Source organism: Scaptodrosophila lebanonensis, unplaced genomic scaffold (genome assembly GCF_003285725.1).
Source record: "Scaptodrosophila lebanonensis strain 11010-0011.00,11010-0021.00 unplaced genomic scaffold, SlebRS2 tig00000001-arrow-pilon, whole genome shotgun sequence".
Classification (NCBI taxonomy): Eukaryota; Metazoa; Arthropoda; class Insecta; order Diptera; family Drosophilidae; genus Scaptodrosophila; species Scaptodrosophila lebanonensis.
The window spans coordinates 17,760,530-17,773,860 of NW_022060529.1; the positions used below are offsets into that span (position 1 = coordinate 17,760,530).

At 37.2% G+C, this 13,331-nt stretch overlaps 1 protein-coding gene across 1 annotated transcript in view; it reads left to right on the plus strand.

Moving 5' to 3' along the window:
- Positions 1-4,496: 4,496 nt before the first annotated feature.
- Positions 4,497-13,331, plus strand: part of LOC115628749 (NACHT domain- and WD repeat-containing protein 1) — a 60,576-nt gene continuing 51,741 nt past the window's right edge. The window contains exon 1 of the mRNA XM_030524991.1: positions 4,497-4,565. The gene's annotated coding sequence lies outside the window, so the exon portion shown is untranslated. The remainder of the gene's footprint in view (positions 4,566-13,331) is intronic.

Genomic DNA, 13,331 nt, shown 5'->3' on the forward strand with positions numbered 1-13,331 from the left:
TATGCTAATGCGGCAGACACAACCCTTTCAAAGTCTGCCCCTGTCCCACCCACTCACCATTCACCCTCTCTCTCTCGCATAATCGTGTTTAATTTGTTGCGCCGCATGCCAGAAGTTTTTGGCTTGGTAAGCACGACACCTGCGACGTGCTCGCAATGACAGCAATAGCAACAACAACATCAACAATAACAACAGCAAGTCGCGCGGCATACTAACAAAAGTTCGTTGCCACTTTGCGGCATTGTCGTTGGCCCTGTCGAGAGTTGTCGGTAGCTTGAGCTCCAGCTCCAGCTCCAGCTCTTGCTGTCGCTATTTATGTTTCGATAATGACGGCTTTTATGTAAATGTTAATGTAAGCAGCGCAGTCGACGTCGACTTTGGTATACGCGCCAACGTCACAGTCAGCGGCAGCACAATCGTTAAATAAAATTATCAAGACAACAACAAGAGTAATAAGCAGAAGCAGCCTGTTTAAAGTTGAGCCAGTTTATCGCATCGATGCCGCGCAAGTGGCTGCCCCATTCCCCCGGCGGCCAATCCAACAGCCATTACCTCCCCCATACACTCGAAGAAATAATTGAATTAAATGAAAAGTAATTAAAAATATAAAAGCAAAGAAATCGACAAACTCGTGCAATTTTTGTTGTTCTTATAAAGCTCCAGCAGTTTTTGTTAGAAAAGCACTTAATTTATTCGACAAATGCAAGTTGTCGGCATAAGTGAAATAAAAAAAATAATATAATATAATAATAATAAATAAATAAATAAACAAATATAATAAAGATTTATAAGCTAGGCAAATAACAATAATATCTATTAAACGCCTCCGACTCGGTGGGAGAGTTTTAATTGCCATTTAGATTTACAGCCAATTGCAGTCAGAGGCATTCTAAAATGAACGGAGAAAGAAAGCTACAATCAATTAATAGCTTATTAAATAATTAAAACTAAAAATAAACAAAAAATTAAAAAAAAAGTAGTCTCTGACCAGTTGGAGGAACACTAAGACCGTGACCCTGTGTGGGGTCATAGATTACGCAATTAGCTGAAAAGAGAATCTTTTAAACATAAAAAATATTTAGGATGCAGGGGCTGGAAATGTTCATAACAAATTACTCATAAAACCAGAAATAAAAGGTAATTTCCTGTTGTTCTACAAGAAGCTGAGAAATGAAGATGACCCAAAAGAGAAGAAACAACGACACTCCCGACACTCAATTTGTAGGGGATTTCAACTGCAAGGACAATCTTTCGATTAGCCAGCCATTGAATATTAATGAGCAGAAGCCTGCTTGAGTAGCGTGTTGAGCGATGGTTGGGATCCCATCAAATATAAAATACATAAAATACAAATAAAGCTTGCATTGTCTTGCATTTAATTTTCAATTCCTTAATTAAAATATTATGAACATTTGAGCATCAATAAAAATTGTATAATATTTTAAATTATAAATTGAAATCATTGATGATTAATAATTATTAAGGCGGCCAGGAAGGCCATTTAGCATCAGATGACCAATTCTTTCTGTGTTTGCAAGCTACAAATATAAATCATTAAATATTCGAATACGGTTTTTTTTTCTTAAAAAACGTTTTATGAGTTTCTTTTTTAACAATTTTCGCGTGCTTGAAGTAATTTCACTTTTAATTCTATTACTCTTTCTAGTAAATTATTTTAAAGTTCCTTAAAAATGTAACTAAATATTTTAATAAATATCTTTAAATAGTTCGATAATGTTTATTATTTGTAATGGTAATTAATTCAATTTGAACAAATTGTCGAATTTTGTGGAAACTAATAGCTTTAGGATACAACATTTATCAGTTTGATATGGAATTTATAAATTTTAGAAAATACTAGCGTACTTTTGAAGAAATTTGTTGATTACGTTCGTTTTATTTTTGAGTGTATCGCTTGCTGTTTCTTAAAGGTTATTTTAACAATTTAATTACAGTTAAAGACATACTTATACACTAGCAGTTTAATAGAGCTTCTGTGTTATGTGCGTAGTGTGCATACTTGTAGATAGATGTGTGCGTGGGAAGGGATTACTTGTTGTGGCTGAGTGTGTTTGTGGAACGTGCGTTTAGCTGCCTATAAATCTTCGGGCCTAATTTGCGCCAGCGGCACAAAACAGCATTAAATCCTTGTAAAACCAAACAGCCAAACAAATGCGTGTGTGTAAGTGTATGTGCTACTTTTCTACGCGTTTTGGGTTGGCAAGGACACTAGCAAATGTCCGTGTGTGGGAGTGCGTGTGTGTGCATTGTAGCTGTACAAATGTTTGCTTCCTGCTAGCGAAAGGGTTGCTGCTGTTGTTGTCCTCGTTGTGCTTTGTCTGCCAGCCGTGCGGCATTCAAATGTATTTACATCTGTTTGGCGTACGTAATACATACTTGAAATGTCGCAACACACGGAAAACACACACCACAGCAGCGCACACACACGCATACCTTTCTCCCTTACTCGTCTTCCCCGTGGCATGGCGACACATGCACTACAAAGGAGCAAAAAGGAAAATAAAAATGAAGAGAAAAAAATCCAGCCAGCAAGTGCTATAGGCTGAAGGACGTTGGAGCACAACAAGAGCAGCAAAGTCTTTTAGCAACACAACGTCGTGCGTTTTATTTACGTTATTTTTTGCCATTGCTTTCTAAGTGCTCTGCCGCATGTGCGACGTTCATCAAGCGGCACCAAACAATGGGAGCAGGTGTGCGGGTTCAGTGCCTGAGTGCAAGACCCAAGGGCGGACCAACAGAAAAATGGCAGCAAAGGCAAGAGCAAGAACAGGTAGCGAGTCAGTCAGTCAGTCAGTCAGTTCAGTGAGTCTGTCCGAGCTTAAATTGGGTTAAGTAGAATTGCCCAATTTGGCAGCACGCACGGCACCACGTGCATTAAAAGTCTGCAGTGGCAGAGCGACAATAAATAATTTAAGTGGTGCGGATTTGTGCCTAATTTAATACACATACAATTATTAAAGGATATGTCCTGCATTTCAAATGTGTTGCAGGCGCGCGCCCATCACATCAGACAGCAGCAACGAAATGAAACGGAATCAAATGAAATGGAACAGGTCAGCGCCGCCAGCAGTAATGCAAAAGCTTCACCCGCACACAAACACACACAGACACACACATTCAATTTGTTAATGTGAGCAGCTGCCTGCGTCCTGTCTTGGTACTGCGTCGGCGCAGGTGGATGCAGGCTGCCCGGGACTGACACAATTTGTTGTTGTTATGGACGTATAACGGACACATCTGAGATGCGTTCATTAAAAATTTCACATATACTTACAATTTAGTTGCAAACATAAATTTTAAAAATGATCTAAATTCTAAAATATTAAACTAATTAAGTTGAAAGCGTTAGATGATGGCAAGCTTTAATGACTTACGTTTTGAAATTTAAAATAATTACTTTAATAGACAATTTGTGTTGGAAATTGGATCCTTTAGAATTCACATACATATATTCAAATTATTGAACTAGTAAAGCTTATAAAACTTCTTGTCTGGCTTGTATTAGTCAAAATAATGTCGATCTAAATGCGTGCTATGTATATGACATATAATATCTGCAATTTAATAGAAATTATACTTTTTCAGGCCTAGGTATTTTGAATTAAATATTTTAGTTTATATATTATAAATACGATGAAATAGGATAACAAGCAAAGTAATTCAAAAAAGGTGAAATTGGTTGCTTTTTAAAATATTTAAAATTTAATACAAAAGTATGAGCGCATGAAATGTTGCCCACTCTTTACGATTAACATTTTTGTGATAAAAATGTTTTGCTAAATACAATTTTTTTTTAATTTGAACTGGGAAGTACTCTTTCAATAAGAAATATTTACATTTTCCGCTTTTTGTTGATGCCGCCCTTTTTTTCTTCTGCTACTTAAGTCTATGTATATGGCTCGTCGGCTGCGTAAGCAAGTAGCCAGCATTTGTTTATCTTATCTACGACCACCAACAGCAACAATAGTAGCATATGGCTCACTATTGTTTATAAAAGCGGGGCAATCGCCTCCTTTTCCCCACTTAATTGCTTACAGTGTCAAGTCATGAGGCACACATGCATTGTATTATTCATGCAACAGTTTTAATAGCTCTGGCAACATGCTGCAACATTTGCTGCGAACATCACGTTAGCAACATGGCGGCCACTTCGAAGACGAGCTACAAGTGTCCCTGCCGCAACATAGACCAAACAGCACGCGCCCCTTTTGACAAACGCATTTGCCTATGAAAACAAACAGTCAAGAGGTGGTCAGGCGGGCACCCATCCTCGAGGTGCGTCCTCGTGGCACTCTCTCTCTCTTTCTGTCATTTTTGTTTCGTTTCATTGCCACATCGTGGCGCTTGAAAAGCTTTTGCCAATGGGCCATGGTACACAGGCTATGCCGCGGTTCGATTCTGTTTAGTTCCTCGGTGAAGTTCAAAGCGTTTGGTTCTCGTTGCGGCAGATGTTAAACGCCAAGTGAAGCGACCGTGTGAAGTGAGCAGTAGTTCCCACATACACAGTCAAAAGTGTAAATAAGTGAACACACACACACGTACTCGTACGTACACAGACACGTACACGCACACGCACACTTAGTTGGGTAGTTGGGTGCCTGTGTCATCTTCAACTGTTTATGTTTGTCGTTTATAGTATGTGTGTATGTTTGTGTGCGCTCCGAAACCAACGCCACAGCAGGTGTTGCTTCGTAGCCCAGTGCTATCCATTGTCGACGGGGCGCTCAATATTCGCTTAATTTGTATGTTTTAACCGTATTCGTTAATTTATCATAACGAGAAAAAAAAATCCCGAAACTGCATTTAATTATAAACAGAAATAAAAGCTACTAGCCACACATTTTAGAAAGGAAGTTTCTTTCTAAGACCAAGTTAAAAAAACTAAGCGAATTTTAATCCGTTAAGCTGTTTTTGCAAGATCCTTTTTAAAGTTAACTAGTTCACATACATATGTATAGATATTTTCCCAATACTAAGACCAATATGTTCGCTGTACTTGGTAATAGTTGTACAGCCCAAATAGTGCTTACTCATGCCTCGTAATTCACATGTGAAGAATAATAAATGTAAAAAAAAATTAGTTCTGATTTAGTTAATACAACGGAAGAATGATATTTTAAAATTTTTTAAACTCAAACTATTTACTATAAAGTTGCAATTAGTTCTTTAATACTAGGGAAAAAACTGTTTAAAATTGGAAAACATTTCTAACATTTCCAAAATTTAGAGAATACATTTTAACGTCTCTTCTCTGATATTGAAGAGTGCCTTTTCTAGCTATTAGTAAATATTTTTGTTTTTGAAAACTTTCAATTAAGTAAATGTTGTTGCTAGTATTGCTTATTCTGGCAAGTGCAGGTCGTATAATTATTTAAACACGATTCGCCTGCATTTATCACTGTCAAGAGCACTTGAAACGTAAATCTGAAGTGTCATGCATAAACTTGATTGATATCAAGTGCCGACTATGCCACTCAATTCATATTCGTATCATATCAGACGCTGCCCACGCGCAGCTCAACACGGCGTATACTTTATGCGTAAAACAATTAACAAAGGGTTGTCCCCCGCTCCACATCTCATCAGCTCGGTTAGGAAAAAGTAGTTGCCTGCCATTGATTTTACTTTGGAATTGTGTTCGCACAATGTCCGTTGCAACGGCGCACTTTTAATTGAAAAACTTCAACAATTGAAGTTTAATAAACAAAACTCGTTTGCCGGAAAAAATAATGCAAATCGCATGGAACGCTATTCCTGCACTTCCTGGGTTTCCAACTAATTTTCAATTAAAACAGTCTACGAGCACGAACAATGAATAGAACAAAACGAAAAAAAAAACAAAAAAGAAAACAAAATATGAGAGAAGGAAACAAGAACTGATTGTGGCGGGCGGGACCTCACATTGGTCAGTAGCTGACCATTTGCTGGCCTGGCGCCTTGTGTGTTTTTTTTTTTAATTAACGCACAAAGCTCACATAGACATTGAGAAGTTGACAGCAAAGCAAATAAACGCCCACAAAGCTTGTGTAGAGTTTCCCTACAATGATTTCGAGCTACGAGCAATTAAAATATGCAGAAAATGTAAATGAGGTCGGCCACTTTTCACGCTTAACTCCTGGCTTTCTTTGCTTTGTTTTCATTTTTCACGCTTTTTCCGCCACGGGCAAAGATTGTGGAATAGAAAGCGAAGCAATTGCTAAAACGGTATATTTTCTTTATGAAATAAAAATGCAGAATTGCCATTATCTGCGTTTCTCTCTTACACTTTTCTTAATCAACGTTTCCCACAACACAAACAACAAATCCAACAAAAATATAACAAATAAAAATAAATAAGAGTCTGCGACGTGCAAAAAAAACGGGACGATTTAAGTGAAAAATCGAATCGAATCTAACATTAATTTCCTGATATAATTCGTAAAGTGAGAAGCAAAAAAAAAGAAAAACAGTGCGACCAGTTCTGACTTTATTCCCCATTGCCAAAGCGAGCGGAAGTTAATTTCCACGGTAAGTTGACCCATCAAGCCTCCACTACTACGGCAGATCGACTTCACCTAACACATGCTGCTCTATATACACACTGATGTACATTTGTATATACATACATATACTATATTCATTAGGTAGCCAGCTATTGGCCAATAAACGCATTGAGGCTGAAGTAGAAGCTGCCTCTGGCTCCGGGAACGTGCTTTATTTTTAACGCAGTTTTTAGACACACACCCTAAGCAAAAGCTCCAGGAATAGGCCAGACCAGTCAGTAATTAGTTTACTACGCATAGTTAATGCGTGTGCACTTGGAGAAAGGAACTAGTTAAGTTTAGAAGGAAAAATGTGTAATAATAATAGATACACATAATGAATTCCCATTTCAAGCTCTTTAATTAGGAAGAAATGATTTCGCCTCTATTATTAATAATTTATCGTAAATTCAATTATATGCCTATTTTTATTTGAAACAAACGGTGTTGCAAGAACTTACAACAGAGTTCTCGAGGATAATCCATTCTAGCCAGCACTGATCTCGAAATACATAGAACTAGGTCATGTCTATGTTTTAATTCAATTTTGTTTCCATTATTATCACTTTTTAAATATTCAGTTGGTAATATCTGTCTACAATCCATGGATACACGCAGCGACTTACAACTTGCCTTGGTAGCGAGAATTTATTAATTTAGATTTTCAATAAAAGTCTGCTGAAGTGCTATTCCAGAGCTTCTGAGCCGTTATACAAATTCTTTTTTATTGATAAAATGAAATGTGATTTTTTACACAAAATGTAATAGATTGCGTTGAATTCGTGGCTTCTTTAGTCATTTGAAACATACTTGTATATTGAAACAAATATTATTTATTCATTTGTCAGTGCGTATTTGATAAATCGAGAAATAAAGGAGCATCATATTGCAATTTTTACTATCGTTTCCTGACACATCTATATATCAATTAAATGAAAATGTTTTTAATTCTTCAAATATCTAATATTATCGAATATATATCCGTATATACATGCTATCAACAACTTCATAAGTGAATACAAGTCTATTCCTTAATTCCCCGATTTACTCTGTTCTGGTTTTCTGTGAGTGTATGTAAATGAGTTCTAGCCTGCCCAGCCTAGACTGTGGCTGTGTGCGTGGCAGGCAAAATTAGTAATTGACTTGTCATTCATATTCATGTCTGTGCTTGGCCAACGTTGCGTATACGCAATATGTATTAACATAATTGCTGGCAATAGCAAAAGGACTGTTGTATAACATGCGAGCCTTTTTCACACACGTTGCCATTGATTTGGTTTTTGTTTTTATTTCGCTTTATGCCCAGGTCGTGACAAGCCCTTTTTCACTTTGTGTCCATCTTCTCTCCCATTTGTGTCGTCGGCTCCTCAAATGTGCAATAAAATGTTTATGACATAACAGCAACACACACAAACACACACACACACACACACATACGCATACATACAGGTAATGTTGTTCAAACGCGCATTCTGTACGTATATTAAAAAATTGTTTTGTATTTTTATGTGGCGTTGCCATTTTGATGTCCTGACGTATTAAAATGCCCCATAAACGAGAATGCTGCAAGCATCTGGCATCGCATTATCAGCATGTCTACGTGCTTAGCCTCAAGTTATTGCAGACTCCCACTCTACTGAACCCACACGACTTGTGCTTCTAATTTTTGGTCGACTCTAGTTCATTATTTGGCATTCAACAGTGGGTTTTATAGTTTGAAAAACTCACACCCCATCCACGACCGATAACCCTAGACCCCGATCAACAACTTGCGCCGTATGTATGCGAATTTATGTGGCAACTGAAAGGAGCAAGAAACCTACACAGAGATGGCAATATACGAGTACAGTGAAGCTTATTATGTTGGTCAATCATGGGGATTTATATGTCAAAAGACTGCAAATTATGCCTTTTTTGTAGAAAAGAGGCATAAACCAGCGAGAAAAAAGCGAACACATAAATCAAGAGCTTGTTTTTGCAAAGGGAACTTATTAGGTGAAGTGAGCAATGGACTTTTTTTTTCTACCAGAGCAACTATTTAGTTTCTAGTTAGTTTTCCTTTCAAATGTTTTAGAACAAAAAACTAAAAGTTCGCCAACAAGCAGCGCAAAATATGTGCTTTATTGCTATTTATCATAGCCGTGCCTTTTAAAGTTATTTTTTAGTCTTGAGCCATTACTAAAACTTTTTACAACAACACTTGATGTTGTTTTCCAAGGCTATTAGCCTAGGCGTAGCAATATGCAAGAAAAGTAAATTGTTTAAATTAAAGAAAACTATTGCTAAATTAGTTGGCACCTCATTATGCTAAAGTACAAATCAAGTATATCAGTAGAGAGTGTCGCACTCACTCCTGCAACTCTAAACACTTTCAGGTGAATTTTTATTCAAAATATAAAAGAGACACAATCTATCAACGTGGTTACAGCTTCCGCAAAGTTAGGGCAAATAAAAATGCGCCTTAAGTGCTTAAATGCAATTTAAGAATGTCCAAAGCAACCATAAATTAGAAACTTGTATAGTGGTCTAAAAATAGCTTTAGCCTTGGGTGGGAAGGTTTCACTGTGCATGCATGCACGTTCATGAACGTATATATATATATGTACTGCTAGTTCATGCAGGTGGTGAATCAGCCAAGTTAAGACGCCATGTGGCAACTGGCGTTTTGTAGCTGTTGTTATTGCTACTGTAGTCGTATGGGTAATTAAAACTTGGCAATATACTTTGGGACTTCACTGGAGTCGAGTCGAGACTTTAATTGTAGTTTCACGGCAACAGACAAACAATGGAAGACAAACACAAAGAACTGTGGGTTTTGGCACGACCCCAAATGGTCAAATATTCACGCCAAGGCCGACCAAAGACCACCAACTCCCTACCCCATCTCACATGGTGCTGAATGGCACCCTTATTTGGCTCGGTTTGCTCATTTTGTTTAATTTGGTTGTTGGGGGGAAAGCAAGAGCAGAAATAAGTTTGAGTAACTGTGAAAAAATAAATAAATGAGGCGCAATAATGTGGGCGCACATACTCGTACACCCATAATACAAGTGTATGAGTGCGTGTGTGTATGTGTGCATGTGTATGTGTGTGTGTGTGTGCAGGCATGCGGTCGTCTATGACGCTTCTTCTAATTAGAAGTCTCACAAGAAGTTGATGAGGGTAAATTGGCAAATAATTAATCGCCGCTTAATTAAGGACTTACAAGGCTTGTGTGGACACTGTTCGGTCCGTTTCGCTTTAGTTTTGGGCTCCCTAATGAACAGCTTTTTCTAATTTTCGTTTACATTTCAATTGATGGCATTTAAATGCCACTGTGGCGTATACGCAATTTCTGCTCATATTTCATTTTAAAAGCGCCGCGCTGTATAAACAGAAAAACTTGTTTATATTTGCAAGCGTTCTTTTAAGAATACACCCAAATACCCTCATTCCCTCACCCATTCACTCACTCACTTGCTCATTTACAAACACAGACAGACATAAAAATCGAATACACGACTGCGAGTAGCAAACAAACAACTGCGAAGTGCGGTTGGGTCTGCATTTCCATTTGGCCACCCCCTCCGTGCCTCTCCCCCGACTGGATTGCTTATTTTAATAGTCATTCGTTTTTGGGCATTTCGGCGCTCTTGGATATTATACACTAGATTTCATATTCATTGAAACTATAAAATGTTTATGGGCTGTGCTCTGTTGTGTGAAGCAGCAGGCCCAGCTGTTGACTCATCGTCGAAAATTTCGCATCTAACAAAGTGCTCGCCAATGCACTGCAATCAAATTTGGGTCAAGCATCAGTATACACATAGAGTGTCCAAGAGCAATGCAGATGAGTTGCAGATGCAGGCAATTTTATTTGCTGCTTGAAATGCCTGTCTAGGCTGGCCAAGTTCTGGCAATTTTCCAGAACTTCCCCCGCCTCATGTAGAAAAGACCATTAATGTACTTGAAACACACCTAATGGACTCGTACTTTTCACAGCATCCGTTGTTTGTATAAAGAGGCTGTGGAAAACATTTTCCATTTTCATTATAAACATTGACAGGAAACCCACGCTCCAAAGGCATAAAAAATGTTTTTTTTTTTGTGGCAAGCGTATCAATATCGCAGCATCGATTCACATTGGTTTCGAGGTCAATTATATCAGATCAATTATGCTGACTAAACGTCAATTGTGCCGTGAAATTTATCGGAAAATCGTCTGTTTAATGGCCCAGGTGCACATTACGTTCATTAGAACTGACAGACTTGCATTCATTTGATAAGAATAACTTTTTATATTTGTTTATAAACATATCATACTCGTATATTCGATGACAACTTTAACAATGCCATCATTTGTGTTTCTGTTTAAGCGCTCTGAATATAATCTGTATGGTTATTTTTAATGCCCAATATAATCAATGATTAAACAATGCATTGAAGTGGGAAAATCAATCAAGCCCCAGACATTATTTGCGTTCAGACTAATGCTTAATGCATCAATAAATATGTTTCATTTGAAAATACATTTGAATGCTTTCTTATTTAATGCATCAATAAATATATTCTTTTTTAATATATGTACATTTTAGTTCTATTTAATTCTGTATTTTATTTAACAAGAAGTTAAGCTTCAAAAACCATTAAAGGCTTTATACGTTTTGATGTCAAATTGAACAATAGATGCTTAGTTATAGTTTTTAGCCTTAGTCAGTAGACTAAGTCATTAAAACCTAGAACAGAATTAAACCATTCATTTATAAGGAACAGCTTAACACAAAATTTCTGAACAATTTTCTAGTTAACTGCATAAAAGTTGTGTGTCTTGTCCACGCAATCACCACAAATTTCTGAGTCAATTAGCATTATAGTCAGAAATATTGATTGTGTTAGTATAATAGCTTTATGAATAATTATAATTGCGATTTCCGATTAATACATGGGCATAGGATTCTAATTGTTGTGTTGATTATGTCTATTGTCTACTTTTAACATGAATTTGCATGGCAACTGAGTCGTCGTTGCTCGAATTGACTTAAATCCAATCAAGTATTCCCTATTGTACTATATACTTTCAAAAATACGGAAATCAAACAATAATATTTGCAAAATAATTAAATTTGATTCAAAATAGTCCCGTTTTGACTCCATACAGTAATTAGCATAATTTTCTGAAAAGGGGAATAGAGGGAATGGTTGATGGTTGAAATGATATTTTTGTCAGAAAATTAGTGACAACTGTTGACCGATGAGCCAAATTTTTGGTTATCAATCAACTCGTGCAGAAAAAAACCAAGAACCAGACCCAATTGATCGATTTATATGCGATAAATCATGATTATCAGATATTTAATTCCATTTCAATTATTTCAAACAATAAAACATGTTGGTTGCTTATAGAAAGAGTGCAAACGAATTTTTAGGCATCTACCTTTCCAACCAACGCCCCCAGAAAACACCCCATTCCTAAAGAGATGTTTTTGTTCTACACCTTATAAATTCTCAGAATCTTGGTAGAATTTTAATTAAAATATAACTTTCAAATTAGTGAATATCCGTAGTTCAGAAAAATTTAAGGGTTTTAAAACACTTTGCTTGTATTATATGGAATTAAAATCAGACTTGATAAAAAGCTAAAATATAATAAGATGTAAATAAGATTTAAAAATAAAATGTGACTGTACAAGATGAGAAGTAATTTACAAAATAAATATACATAGTTTTAAATTTTAATTCAACAAATGTACTGGTCTTTTCTCAAAGTGCACTAGTCCAATTTATTTAAAATTAATTCAATCCCAACAAATTCCAGCAATTTTTTTACAGCTTTGATTATATACATTCGAACAGTTTAAAAACGGGAAAAGTATATGTATAATCATAAGCTTTTTTATGATTCCAAATATGCGAAATTATGTTGGCGAAATAATTGCAAAATAAGCGAAAACGAAATTGTTCAATTTAAAAGAGGTGCACAAATGTTTATTTTGCATCGGTAGCGATCGCCGAGATTTACAAAGTTTATGCTGGTAGACGGAAAGCTAAGCTTCTCCGTACCAGATGCGATAACGAAAAACGAACTTGACTTGCAGAGTTAGCGACAATAACTAGTACATATGTGGCGGCTGCGCAGCAGCCTATGCAAATTTATGGCAAGCAACAAAAGGAAACGTTAAGTGCTCGGCTTGCTATGCAAAGCAAGTGACAAGAAAACGAGCACTTTGCATTGAGTTATTTACGTTACTTATTAACTATGATGTGCTGCTGGTTTTGGCTGTTTTTGGCCGGATGACCAAACATACTCCCCCTGTTGAAGAACCAGGGTCTTCAACAACATCTTGTTTCGGCAGCGGGCATAATTTGCGAACGGCTCGCCGAATGGTTCCAGTGGAAGTCCTCAATTCTGCAACTCTCGACACGCCATCTGCGCCGCTGATGAGGCTGACCACCCTTGCTAATGGCCATTTGAGGGGCGGCAAATTCTCGTCCTTGACCAGAACGACATCATCAATGGAGAGCCCAGGCTGCGACACTCGCCATTTTGAGCGCTGTTGAAGAAGCGTCAAGTATTCTTCACGCCAGCGAGCCCAAAATATCTGCTGGTAGTACGTCACGCGCTGCCATCGATCCAGCCGATTGAAATTGAGCTTCGTCAGATCAGGCTCAACGTACGTTGACAGCGGAGCAGCACCAAGAAAATGAGCTGGAGTCAAGACATCGAGATCTGCTGGATGTTCTGAAAGGGATAACAATGGGCGAGAATTAATAATTGCCCCGATATGGCATACAAGCGTGCGCAGTTCATCA